Source organism: Solenopsis invicta, chromosome 2, assembly GCF_016802725.1.
Source record: "Solenopsis invicta isolate M01_SB chromosome 2, UNIL_Sinv_3.0, whole genome shotgun sequence".
Lineage (NCBI taxonomy): Eukaryota > Metazoa > Arthropoda > Insecta > Hymenoptera > Formicidae > Solenopsis > Solenopsis invicta.
The window spans coordinates 24,923,443-24,937,500 of NC_052665.1; the positions used below are offsets into that span (position 1 = coordinate 24,923,443).

The 14,058-nt window shown below is 41.2% G+C and overlaps 1 protein-coding gene across 6 annotated transcripts in view; it reads right to left on the reverse strand.

Moving 5' to 3' along the window:
- Nucleotides 1-14,058, reverse strand: part of LOC105199499 (golgin subfamily A member 1) — a 363,242-nt gene that overhangs the window by 316,864 nt on the left and 32,320 nt on the right. Inside the window, exon 1 of one of the 6 annotated variants that reach the window (XM_039445718.1) lies at nt 12,961-13,513. The exons of the other annotated variants lie outside the window; for them this stretch is intronic. The gene's annotated coding sequence lies outside the window, so the exon portion shown is untranslated. Of the gene's footprint in view, nt 1-12,960; nt 13,514-14,058 lie in introns of those variants that run through there. 6 annotated transcript variants of the gene reach the window in all.

Consider the following 14,058-nt stretch of genomic DNA (forward strand, 5'->3'; position numbering starts at 1 on the left):
TTTTTAATGGTTGTAGCGTTATATAAAATGGCCTTATTTACTTCTTCGTCCTTTACACCGTCAATGATATATTGTAATTTGGCCTCCGTTTCAATTTCTGCGTGACTCACAAGTTCAAGTACACGATAAATATATTCCTGGTAAGTTTTTTCCGTCTTTTTCGTTACTTTGCTCAACTCTATATGTATCTGACAAGTATTAGTGTTGTGCTAAACTTGTCTCTGAGCACTCTTTTAAACGAGCTATATGACCATGCGTGACATTCTAAATTTGCAAAAATCTTAGCCAATCCACGCAGTAATCTCTTCCCGTAGATAACTTTTTGTACGTCCGTCCATCCACATAAATTAGCTGTTTCTTCAAAAAATTCGAACCAGGTACTTAAATTTTGAGTGCCGTCACCACTAAAAGTCGTAAGAACGTCTTCTACATCTTTGTATGTTAATACTACTTGTCTCCTCCTTCGTTCGTCAAGTATCTCATAGTTTACATTACGAGAAATTGTTACGCGAGCGCCTCGGTTACGCTCATCCGTTTTGCCATCGTCTTCATCACTTTTGTCTCCATTTTCATTGCTTGAATCCTTTTGTAACGCCGCTCGTAATCTTTCGCGAAGGACCGCCTTTAAACCCGACACCGGCAAATTTAACTCTCGTAACTTCTGTTTCAATTGTTCCTTTGATAACGACTCTAACCTGATATTATCTTCCATGTTGCTTATTGCTCACCTGCCTTCATCTTCTCCATCTCGGTCATCCGTTATCTGTGAAGATTCTCTTTTTATGGCCTTCCGCAATCTTTCACGAAGTACAGCTCTGAAACCCGTCGTATGTAACCTAAGCTGTTCGAGCCTCTTTGTTAGCTCATTCAATGATAAATTATCTAGATCGCCCGGCACAATTAACGTAATTTTTTTTTTACTTCGTCTTTACGTGACACTTTACTTCGTACGTTGTTCACGTCTTTGCCGCCTTGTTTTGTCGTCCGCACCTTTTAGCGTCTTTTCCGCGATACGTCGAGTACACGCTTAACGTCGTCCGATCTAAATGCCGAAATACGTTCGATCGCTGCGTTCTCGCCGTCGCTCACGTCTAGAATACGTCCTCGTCGCTGCGTCTTCGCCTTCTCACCGTCGCTCACGTCTAGAATACGTTCTCGTCGCTGCGTCCTCGCCGTTCCGCTTCGTCGCGGCGTCGTTCTGCTTTTCATGTCTCGTATATGCTGGACCGCCTTGTCTCGCACAAACGTAGCCTTCGCCGAAACGTTATCTCCGTCACCGTATCTCGCCTTGTCGCCGTTCCGTTTACGCGCCTTTTCCAACGACCGTCTTCTGATTGATGTCTTTACTCGCTATCCCGGCTGAACCCTCAAATGTAGGATTAAATAGAGTTTAATATTCGAACATGGCATACGGACTGTCCGTCAACGTTACTTCTTTTTTCGAAAACTAAATTAAATTTATGTTGCCATGACCACAGTTACGTGAAATTCTTCAGATTTTCTAACACTTTCTTAAATCTTTTTCCAACAAAAAATGAAAAATACCACAACTTCTCAGAACAACTCTATAATTATGAGAATTTTTCATATTTTTCCCGAAAATATCTCTGATAAAAGTTTTTTTCATAATCTTTATACAAATTGAAACATTTTTTGGAAATAATTAAAATTATTTAAAAAATGTACATTTTCTCTTTGAACTTTTCATACGTGTGAATTCTGAAATGTTCTGAGATTTCTCATCCTACAATTTTTATAAAATACTTTTAACTATTTTACATTTTATAACATTTTATCTGAAATTATAGAACAAAAAGTAATAGAAATCTTAGGATACTTCATACTTAAAGCATTTAAAAATTTTGAGAAAAAATGTAGACATTTAAAGTATTGATGAAAATTAAGTAACTCAATGCTCATAAAAAAATCTAAAAAAACTATAAAATTATACAAATATTCTAAAAAATTTATATAAAAGTAATCTTAGAAAAATTTTTCAGCAAGGGTCTATACGTATCACTTGGCACTGCTCGGGCCGCGCGCACGCATGCCGGCCAAAGCAGCTGTCATCTAACGAGCGCTTAGTATATTACAAGTTCTGTCGATATAAATGCTCTACATAAAACGCTATAACAGTCATTAATAATCAACTTGTATACACGCACGCACGCACGCACACACGCACGCACGCACGCACGCACGCACAACAGCGGTGTAAATCCGACCGTGCAACCTCCACGTGGTACACCTGAGTAATGCTAATGCCGGCGGTACCGTAACTTTCAACCCTCATAACTCGAAAAATACTGATTTAAAAAACGTTTTATTGTAGCTTACCTCGAGAACTTCCAAAATATATTATATTTTGGAAGCTCTCGAGGTAAGCTACAAGAATATGTATTGAAAAATGGGGGTTTCCATTTAAGAAATTAAAGGTGACCTTCACGTGATCTTCAAACGACTATCCAAGGTCAAACCAATGACACCATCTTATATCCCCCTCGAAGTCACAAAACTTTTGTCTGAAACATTTTTTTTTTTTAATGTCGCGTTTACGAAAAAATCGGGTGAGACGGGTGATCTGGGACACCCTGTATTTTTCAATAGAAATGGCAATAACATAATTTTTTTTTGATAGTATGATTCTGTAGCTTTAAAACGCCGTATTATAAAGTTCTTAAAAGTTTTTTGTTGCAAAGATATAATTTTTTTTTAATTGGATTTTTAGACACCCAAAAATACCTCATATTCTCTTTGTTATATAATTATACTTTTTAAAAAGAATGACAATATCATAAATTTTTTAAAAGTATGACTCTTTAGCTTTAAAATGCCGTATTTGAAAGTTCTTAAAAGTTTTTTGTTGTGGAAATATAATTTAAAAAAAAAAGTGGATTTTTGAACAATTTCTAATTTTGGCTTAATGGTTTTTCTTTTACAACTTAACAACAAATCATTTTTCGGCATAGCCAATTATGCAGTCATATTTCTGAGATTCTGAACTTTCATGTGAAAAAAGTTTGTTGAAAAATGTTGATTAGAACCAAAGTTATAACTTCTCAAAGTTAAAAAAGTCTCCCAGACCCGAAAATGTGTTTACGTATTTTACGGGATCGATGTATTTAAAGGTTAACTTGTAATATTACTTATGCCAGTTTTAAAACTATGTTTCAATTAAAAACGATAAATAATCAACGCATAGTTTGCGTCATTTGTAAAAATTGTAAAAATTTTACACAAAAAATGTTTATTAGGCGAAATCCGCCCAAATGTCTCAAAATTGTCGTTCTTTTTAATTAATTTAATTATAAATATTATATTCTCCGTTATTATAGTACAATAATATCAATATAATAAAAGGTGAACACAAAAACAAAGACGTAAAATATTAATTAAAATTTATTAACAGGTGTTAGTTAAATAATTAAAAACTCTTCCAGTAGTATCAACTTCATGTCAATTTAAAAATTTAATAACTTGCGGTTGGAAACACCTGTACAAACCACATTGTTAATCTAATGGCAAGATACAAATAATGACACGAGGAGGACAGTAGTTTTCTAACTACTACTTTTACTCGAAGAGTTTTATTCATAGATTTTGTTTCAAGTATTATATCAAAATTTATTGTATAAATTATGTACGCTTGTAAGGTAACTCCCAATTATGTTTTTAATATTCTTGATAAAAAGTGCGGTAAAACAGCAATGTCGTTGTCGAAATAGTTGAAAAAGTTTAGAATGTATTAATTTATTTTAAATCAATTGAAAGACCAAGTAAGATTGAAACTAATATCGTTCTAGAGGTTCAGTTAATAAATCTTAAATTAATTTGTTACATCTTTGTTTTTGTATTCGTCGCTTTCTATTATACTGATATAACTTAATTATGTTATTTATACTATCAGTCTTCATTTCGCTTATTATTGTTCATAATAATTTGTATAATAAATTTTTTAAACAAATTACAACTTATGTATAATGTTTTGCGTTATAGGTTAATGAGTTAATATATGATTATATTAAAGAAGAAATACTACCTATTTTCACAATTAAAAAAAAATTTTAAAATCTGCTCTGTCACATAGTTTTATACCATCTTGTCTAGAAATAACATTGAATCATTTAAAGAATAAAAAGAAGCAAATGCTAAATAAACTACAGGCAAAATTAAATCAAATTGCTGAAGATGACCGGAGTGGGACTAAAATGTTTATATATAATAATTGAAGAATTTGAATAAAAGAAAATTGTTGCACATCATTTACCGCGCTTGTACTCTCATTAGACTTATAAAGTTTGAAATAACCAATATTCATTAATACGCGGAATTAGCTCGCGGCTAGATTAACGGAATAAGTTCGAAGCGGGAGAGAGAAAATAAATCAATACGCGGTATTGAGAGATGACTGACGAGACTGTAACATTTATTTCTAATGCAACGTGCTAATACAACATATATATTTTCAAGCCGGAGTGTGAACAGTGCGTCCATGGGTTACAAGAATATAATAAAAAAAGAAGAGACAAAGACGGGGCAGAAATGTAATTCGCTACAATCTAAATCTTCGGACGGACAACGATATTAAGAAACGAATACGGTGTGCTATTTACAGTGTATTTATAGGCGGCTTTGACCACAAAGTTGCGAGGGAATCTCGCGGTTTTCGGAATTGGTGTCGGTTTTCCAAATATTCCGGCTAGCCGAGTTTCTGAGCGCAGTCGTGTTTATATTCGGCGGGGCGCTATGTACGGCGTGTTGACGGCACAAATACGCGGGCTAAACCGTTGCGTTCGTACGCCGAATCAATTGTTTCTGGGACGCGTCTGGCTGGCGCGGAGTCGCCGGATTTTGCCAGAAACATCCGGAGATACCAAGGCGGCAAAAGACCTTTACTGCATTGGTCTCCGGGGTGACTATGAGAAAAAGAGAAATGCGCTCTCTTGAGCTTCGGCTCGTCAAGTACCCCAACAGCGGCAAAGAACTTTTACCGCTTATTCTCGTCAAAGAGAAGTGGATCAGGATCGAGAACGGTAAATGGATACTCAGCGTGCGAGCGGAAGCCTTTTATACTCCCTGGCTCGCGCGCTCAGCCGTTTTCGCGTGATCTCGTTTTCTTTAGAGATTTCATCTCGGAATTCCCTTCATGGCCGCTACAGGCGCACTTTCGCGGGGATTTCTTTTTGTGAATAGCCGGTGATGCACGTGCGCACAGACTTCTATCGCGCACGGGTCTGCCTCGTGCTAACAGTTGCCTTCGGCCGTTAGCGGTGTTATCGTCGTGGAAACGTTAGGCGCAAGCGCGCTTTCTGTTGTTTAAAGTCAAACAACGGTCTCCGGCTGGTGTTCGCCGGGAATAATATGATATGCATGCATTGTTACAAGTTCAGTTTTTGACAATTTCGAAAGTCTAGCATTTTTATTTTTCAAGATGATTATGTTCATATTGCAGCGGATATTTGGAGCAACATTCCAAAAAAATTATATAAGCATAAGACAAGGAGCAAATTGCTGAGGGCATTTGGTGTACAGATTATTGGGCATTATTGGGCATTACTTAAGAATTAATAGGCATTGGTGGGTATTAGCAAATATTATTTTGTGTTATTGGGTGGACGTTGGTAAATATTATTATGTATTATTGAGTTTTATTAGATATTAATTAATATTGTCATCATTTAAAAAAAAATTAAATACAAATTTCAGTTTATGATACTTTCCCTTTATTTCATTATGTCGTGCATCAAATATCGACTGAAAAATCGACTGAAAAATCGACTGCAATACCGACTGAACATGCCGAGTCCTAACCTAAATTGCGCTCTTCGTAATCATGTTTTTAACTGTCTTCTCGGTCGCCTGTTATGGTTAGATTACATTCTGTTACATGAATATAGAATTTACATTCAGACTATTATAGAGTCCATTTGGGGTGCGGACTCTATAATTCTTGTCGTGTGTGGACGTGTTTGTCCGTTACAAAAATTTGTGCAGGATTGCTGATGCAATCATCAGACTTTACGTATTACTAGATTTTTTATTTCAATTTTATACTTTTGATTCCCCTATTATTTGAATACTAGTCGCATAGAAAAGTTCGTATTTTCAGAACATTAGAAAGAGCTTGCAGTGTTAAATGTTAACTGCAATTTATGGTTTTATTTTCTAACTTAAAATGTAATCTCACATATTTCTTCATAATTTTATGCAGTTATACTTTTTTATCGCGTATCGCTTATCTATTAAAATTCGATCTTCATTCAATAGTAAATGTTAATGTTAATATATATTTATTGATCCCCTTAGGGCTACAATCTTTCAAATGCGATACAACCCTTAACCTATGCTTAAACGCTACCTTAAGACTATCTTAACCTATCTTAAACCTAAAGCGCCCGCCACACACACACACACGCCCAGGACCTCCGCTTCCGTCGCAAGCCAACTGTGCCATCTTGCCTTCCTTTCTTTTTACATTCTATAACAGCATTCTCAGGCTTCCCATTCATTCCCACTTTCATCCCTTACACACATCCATACTTCCGCCCCCTACACACTCCCTCTCATCCCTCCCCCTCCTTCGCTCCCTCTCGTTCCTTTCCCCCCTCCCCATATCTCCTGTCCGACCCCTCTTCCCTCCCTCCCGCCCCGTCCCTCTCCCTCTCCAACTCTCTCATCCATTTCTCTCCCTCTCCCTTCTCCCCCAGAATCCAACTAAATACCTCTTGCCAACTCTCCCCTCCCCTCTCCCTCCAGCTTCTGCATTCCTCCCACACATGCTCCCATAATTCTATCCCTCCTCCACACAGCCTGCATCCCTTCTCCTCCTCCCCTCCCCAATACATCCTTTCTCTTATCTCGTTCCCTAATCTGAACCTCGCTACCCTCCTCCATCTACTCTCTCCCCAGCCCTTCTTCAGGTATTCCGGCAGGCCTTTGCCCTTTACCTCCCCATACCACCTATTGTACCTGGAGCTTCTTATTCTCTCCCACCTCTCCCTCTCCTGCATCTCTCTCTCCTTCCTCTCGACTTCCTCCCACACCCCTTCCCCCTCCTCCTCCCATCCTCCCGCTCTTCCCGCCCCCACTCCTCTTTCCTGAAAGAACTCTCTTCTCTCCTCTTCCCATTTTGACCAAACCCTCTGCTTTTCTGCTCTCCCTCTTATCTCCATCAAGCACCTCCTTGCCAAGTCGCCTCCCCTCCCTTCCTCTAACCTTTTCTCAAAACCCCACGCAATCCTCGCTGCCCTGCTCCTCATCATCTCCCTCTGTAGCTCCTCTCTCACCAAATAACCCGGCGTCCTCCCCTCCACCCCTAACACCCATCTCAAGAATCTCTCGTGCACCCTCTCTATTCCTTCTCTCTCTTTCCACCCCCACACCTCTGCTCCATAACCCATCACTGTCCATACCAACCTATCAAACAACCATACCCTCCTGCCCCAATCTTTACCAAATCTTCTCTTCCCAATCCCCCATACCTGTCCCATCGCGCTTGCTGCCTTTCTTATCCTTTCTCTTAAATGTGCTTCCTGCCCCCCGTTCGTCTGGAACCTGTATCCCAGATAATCAAACTCCTTCACTTCCTCTAACCCTCTTCCCTTCCATCTCCATCTCACTCTCTTCCATCTCCCTCCCTCTTTCCTAAATCTCATCACCTTCGTTTTTCCCGCGTTCACCTCCAGCCCCTTCCTGTCCATATAGCACTCTAACCTCTCTATCATACTCCTCATTTCTCCTTCCTCCTCCGCCAACAGGACGATATCGTCCGCGTACGATAAGGAGTATATCCTCTCTTCTCCCAATACTACCCCTCCCCATCTCACCTTCCTCATCTCTTCCTCCAAGTCCGCCAACACTAGGTTGAACAGCATAGGACTGAGTGGACAACCCTGCCTCACCCCCCTCGCTGTCCAAAAACTTCCCCCTTCTTCGTCCCCCACCCTCACCCTACACCTTGTTTCCCTTAGTAACTCCTCCACTCTCTCCACCAGTCCCGCCCTCACTCCTCTCCCCTTCATTGCCCCTATGACCGTTTCCCTGTTTACGGAGTCGAATGCCGCCTTCAGGTCCACGAACAGAGCCACTAACCTATCCTTTTTCCCCAGTTGCCTGTTTATGAGAAAGTTCAGGACATATATATTGTCCACAGTCCCTTTTCCCTTCCTAAACCCTACCTGCCCCTTCTGAAGCATCTCCCCCTCTTCTGTTTCCACTTCCAACCTCCCCGCTAATACCGCCGCGTATATCTTATATAACGTCGGCATTAGTGTCACCCCTCTATACTCATTTACCCTTTCCCCTTCCCCCCTCTTAACTATAGGGACTATTACCCCTTCTTTCCACACCTCCGGCCACCCCTCCCCCCTCCACACCCTATTGCACGTCCCCCATACCCAGTCTATTACCCTCTCCCCCCCGTACCTCCATACCTCATTGGGTATCCTGTCCATTCCCACCGCCTTCCAATCCTTCAGTTTTCCAATCACTCTCACTATTTCCTCCCTTCCTATGTCTTCTTCCCCTTCCGACCTGATCCCTCCCCCCCTTCCCAACACCACCCTTCCTTCCACCCCTCCCAATAACTCCCTGAAATACTCCTCCCATTCTGCCATCTCTATATCCTTGCTCACCTGCTTCCTCCTCTTCCTTTCTCTCCTCACCACTTCCCAGACTTGCCCTTCCCTTTTCGCTTCCTCCACCACCCTTTCCCATCTCCTATTTTCCTCTGCCTTCTTCCTCTCACATAGTTCCTTGTACACTTTCTTCTTACCCCTATATTCCTCCCCACCTCCTCCTCTCCTTCTCCAGTCTCTCAACTCTCTCCTGACCTCTCTCTTCGCAGTCCTGCATTCCTCGTCCCACCACCCCTCCTTTCTCTCTCTTTCCTTCTCTCTCACCGTCTCCTCCACCTCCCTCAGCGCCTCCCTCACTTTGCTCCCCACCGCCTCCAAATCCTCCTCAATTCCCCCCCTCCCCTCTCCACCTCCCCTAACCTTTCTTTAAACCTCTCTCTCCCCTCCTCGTTCCATACCCCCCTACTAATTCTATTCCTCTTCCCCCTACCCTTCCTTTACCCCCTTTTCTCTTCCTTCAACCATACTACCAATGGCTGGTGATCTGATTCTACGTCGTCTCCCACCTCCATCCTACTAATTTCTTCTTTATCCTCCTCCCTCACCATCACATAGTCGATCACCGTCTCTCCTCTTCCCCCCGCGTATGTCCACTCCCCTCCCTCGTCTCCCTTTATCCCTCCGTTCAGGATAATCCAGCCCCTTTCCTCTATAAAATCTACCAGCTTCTTCCCTTCCCCATTTATTTTCTTATCCTTCGATCGCCTGCTTCCTTCCTCCCTGTCTTCTCCCTCCAGCCCTACCCCTCCCCCTCTCTCCCCTGTCCTTGCATTGAAATCCCCACTAATTATTACCCTCGTATCCTGACCTCTTTCTTCCATCCACTCCTTCAATTCCTCCAGCTTTCCCTCCATGTCTCCGTTCACATACACCCCCACCACCCTCCATCTCGTCTTTCCACACTTCATCTCACCTACTACGATCCCCTTCCTCTCTTCTCCCCTTTCCTCCCCCCCTCCTACCACCAACTCCTTCCTGACCCCCATCAGCATTCCCCCCGTCGCCCTCCCCTTTTTTTTCTTCTTCTCGCCTCTTGCCACTTCCACACATACCCCTTCGGCAGCTTACCCTTCACCCACCCCTGCGCCTTTCTCTCTACCCACATCTCCATCAACACTATGACATCCCACCTCTCCAAGCCTCTCCAAAATTCCTCGTCCTTTCTCCGCAGCCCTGCCACGTTCCAAAACGCCATTTTCACCCCCTTGCTATCTCCCTCTCCCTGCTGCGCTCCCCCCTCCCCCAGCCTCTCGCCCTCTGCCTTTCTCATCCCTCTCCTAGGTCCTCCCCCCTTCTCCTCTACTTGACCCTCTCCTTTCCTTCCCCCGATCCTCCTATCTTTCCCTCGTTACCTCCCCACTTTCTTCCCGTCCTATCCTTCAACCCCCCTTCTTCCTCATCCCAGAACGACCATACCCCGTTAACCGTCATTCTGTTATCTCCCGCCCATACTCTGGCCCCTCTCCTTTCCTCCTCCCTCGCCATCTCCCTGATCCTCCACCTCACTTGCCTTTCCTTCCACGTCAGGTCGTCCTCTATCCACACCTTGTCTCCCCTCAGTCCGCCTTTCTTTTTCATTACCTCCCTTTTCTCGCCTTCTGTCCTAAAACTCACTACCGCAAACCCCCCCTGCTCCTCTCGCCCGGTTTTCACCTCCTTCACTTCCTCCACCTTAACCTCCGCCCCCACTCGCTTTAGTATCTCCTCTACTTTACATTTCACGTCCTTCCCCTCTGCTTTGTATCCCTTTATCACCACTCTCCTCTTTCTTTCCTTCCTATCCCTCTCTTCCCACATCTCCTCCATCTTCCTTACTCTCTTTTCTAGCCCTCCATCTCCCCCTCCTCCCTCGCCTCCTCCTCTTCCGCCCTCCTCCAATTTCCCTACCCTCCGCTCTAGATCTCCCACTCCTTTCCCTCCCACTCCTAACCTCATGCCTTCTTCCAATTTCGTCTCTAAGTCTCCTACTCTTTTCTCCATCTTCTCCCTCTCTCTCCTCCACTCCACCTCTCTCCTTTTCGCCTCCTCTAGCTCCCCCATAATCAGTTTCATTCTCTCCTCCATCCTCTCCTCTAGCCTCTCCTCCCATCTCTCCCATCATCTCCTCCATCCATCTCTTCATTGCCCCCATCATCTCCGACTGTCCCCCGTCCCCCTCCCGCACCGGCGATCTCGACGTCTTTTTACTCCTCTGAAAAGCGTCCCCTACCTCCCTCCCGTCCTCCCCCTCCCCTCCTATCTCTATGTCTCTTTTCTTCTTCCACATCTCCAACCCCCCTACCGTACTCCCGCTGCGTCCTCTCCCTCCACCTTTCAACAACATCCCCTTTCCTGTCGCCACGTCTTCCTTCACTCCTTTCTCCATTTTCCCTTCCCTCCTCCCTCTTCGTTCCAGTGATGAGCCTAATAGTTAATTATCTCCGTAGCTATTCGTGATGATTACACAATTTGTCTGTGCTTGCAGCCCGATTATCTGATACTTTAGGTAATATAATATAAATTATTTTGCAGAAAAAACAAAAATTAAAATAAAAAATAAAAATAAAAATAAACTGATAAACTATCTTCTCATTTGTTATTATTACTTATTACTTATTATTGCGATTTGCTTGTGTAACGGTCTGTTCAATGTTCCGACTCTTTTACCGCTTTCCGCTCTCTTCCTTCTCAAGTCGCCTCTCTCTCTCTACTGCCTACTCTCTGGCCGTGGCCGTGCGCGCGCGCGCCTCTCCGTCCGTGCCACACCGTTCGCTTGCTCTCTCGCCTCTTTTGCCTCTGTGCCCCGCGCTCGCGCACTCCTTTCCCCCTTCCCCTCCCTCCTCTCCTCTTCACTATTCTCTCTACCACTCCTAACCTCACTCTTGCTGTTCTCTCGCTCTACACTCTCTCTCTCTCTCATTCACTCCACCCGATCTCTCTCCCCTCACTCACTCCACCTTTCTGTCCTTCTCACTTTCCTTCCACGCACTCCGCTCTCTCCTTCCACTCCCCGCATACACTCCACGCCTGTAAACCCAAAACCTTCTAATCGCACTCTACTACTCTCGCTCGCTCCGGAAACGGAAGTCCCAATAGTAAATAAATTTTTTTCTTAATTCTTGTTTATAAATTTTCTTCTAATATCACTTATCAATTGTCATACAAAGCAATCAAGGAAACCGCTTATTGTTAAAATTATTTTTACCAATACATTTAACCCTTAAACACACCGATCCTGTAAAATACGGAAACATATTTTTGGGTCTGGGAGATTTTTTCAACTTTAAGAAACTATAATTTTAGTGACAATCAATATTTCTCTACGATTTTTTTTTAAACAAAAGTTCAAAATCTCAGGAGTGTGACTGCACAATCGGCATTGCCAAAAAATAATTTATTGTAAAGTTATAAAAGAAAAACCATTAAATAAAAATGAGAAATTGGTAAAAAATCCACTTTTCCTTCAAAAAAATCATATCTTTGCAACAAAAAAAACGTTTAAAGACTTTCAAATACGATGTTTTAAAGTTAAAGAGTCACACTTTCAAAATAAAATTTGGCAAAGTCATTCCTTTTAAAAAGTATAATTATGTAACATAGAGAATATTTTTGAGAGGTATTTTTGGGCATCTAAAAATCCACTTTTTTTAAAAAAATCATATCTCTGCAGCATAAAACTTTGAAGAACTTTACAATACGGCGTTTTAAAGCTAAAGATTCATACTTTTAAAAGAAAAAAATTATATCATTGTCATTTCAATTAAAAAATGTAACTTATGTAACAAGGCAAATATAAGGTATTTTCGATTAAATTGTGTCTAAAATTGAAAATTAATGTGTTTCATGATATATTTCGGAAAAACTCTTTTTTCTACAGCATTTTATAGTATTTCAACTTTAAACAGAGTATATGCGAGTAACATCCGCAAATCGACCTGTTCAAACGTATTTTGTCCAGCTATGTAAAATACTCACAAAAAGTTTCACTTACACACTATATGGGTCGCATTGACCCTAACAAAACTTTGCTGCCGTGCCGTTCAAATTCTAGTTGAACAAAAAAGTTGATCAACCATATCAATCAAAAGAGATTTCAAACTTTTTTTACGTCTTGGTCCAAACTTCCTATTTCAGTCCGTCTTCACATAGCAAACGTTCAAAACTTCATATGGGGTCTCTCAGACCCACTTATGTGTTTAAGGGTTAAGAACACAGTAATAAAATGTTACGCTCGTCGAGACGAGCACACAAAAACGCTCGCGCGAGCACACAGCACGAAATAACTACACTCTCTCTTTTGTACAAAAGAGCACTGACTTTAATTAAGTAATTATATACAATTTACTTGAAGCGGAATTATCCAAATGTCGCTTGACAGCTACGCGTCCAGAACAAAAAGCGGCCGCGCTTCTTTTGTCCGATTGATAGATCTTCCTTCGGCCAGCTTCTCAAGCTCGGCCAAACGGGCACAACACATATTATTATAATTAGCAAACTGTAGTCTACAGTTGAAGTATCATTTTTACTATGAAAATAAAACAAGTGTGTATGTAAGCATATGTATATGCACATAAATTTTACTAAACTATTATCTCAAAATATTTTATAGATGACAGATACCAACAAAGATTTTGAAAAAAAACCTAAGGATTCATAGCAATGGACTTGTTTAGAGAATTCCTTTACAGAAGCTGAAACAGCTTTACATTTAAAAATTCCTTCAACTTTAAAAAATTTATTATTAATTAGTGGATTCAAAAATGAGATCGTTATAGCCAATATAAATGATACTGACTTAACAAAAATCGTATAATTTGCGAGAAATGAGTTATACAGGTTGGGCTATTTTAATCCATCCACGCAAATAACTTCGAAGGTATAGGTAATAACAAAAAATAACTCTTACAAAAGTTGCATGGTTTTGAGAGGAACATAAGATAGTGTTATTAATTTGACCTTGAATAGTTGCTTCAAGGTCACGTGAAAGGCACCTTCAATTTTTTAAATGGGACTGCCTACTTTTTATTACATATTCTTGTAGTTTATCTCAAAACCTTTCCAAAACACTACAAGAAAATTTATTTTTGTTGAGTGCTTTCCGAGTTGTGAGGCTTGAAAGCTACGGTGTACTGTAACTTTCAAGCGTCACAACTCGGAAAGTACTTAAAAAAAATAAACTTTCTTATAGTATTTTGGAAAAGTCTCGAAATAAGCTACAAGAATATGCAATAACAGATACAATATTAGAGTATCGATAGTTCCCTAATTAAAGGCTACCGGTACTTCTCTAACATTCTATATTTTTTATTACATTTTCTTGTAGCTTATTTCAAGACTTTTCCAAAACACTACAAAAAAGTTTATGTTTTTGTTAAGTACTTTCCGAGTTGTGACGCTTAAAAGTTACAGTATACCGTAGCTTTTAAGCCTCACAACTCGGAAA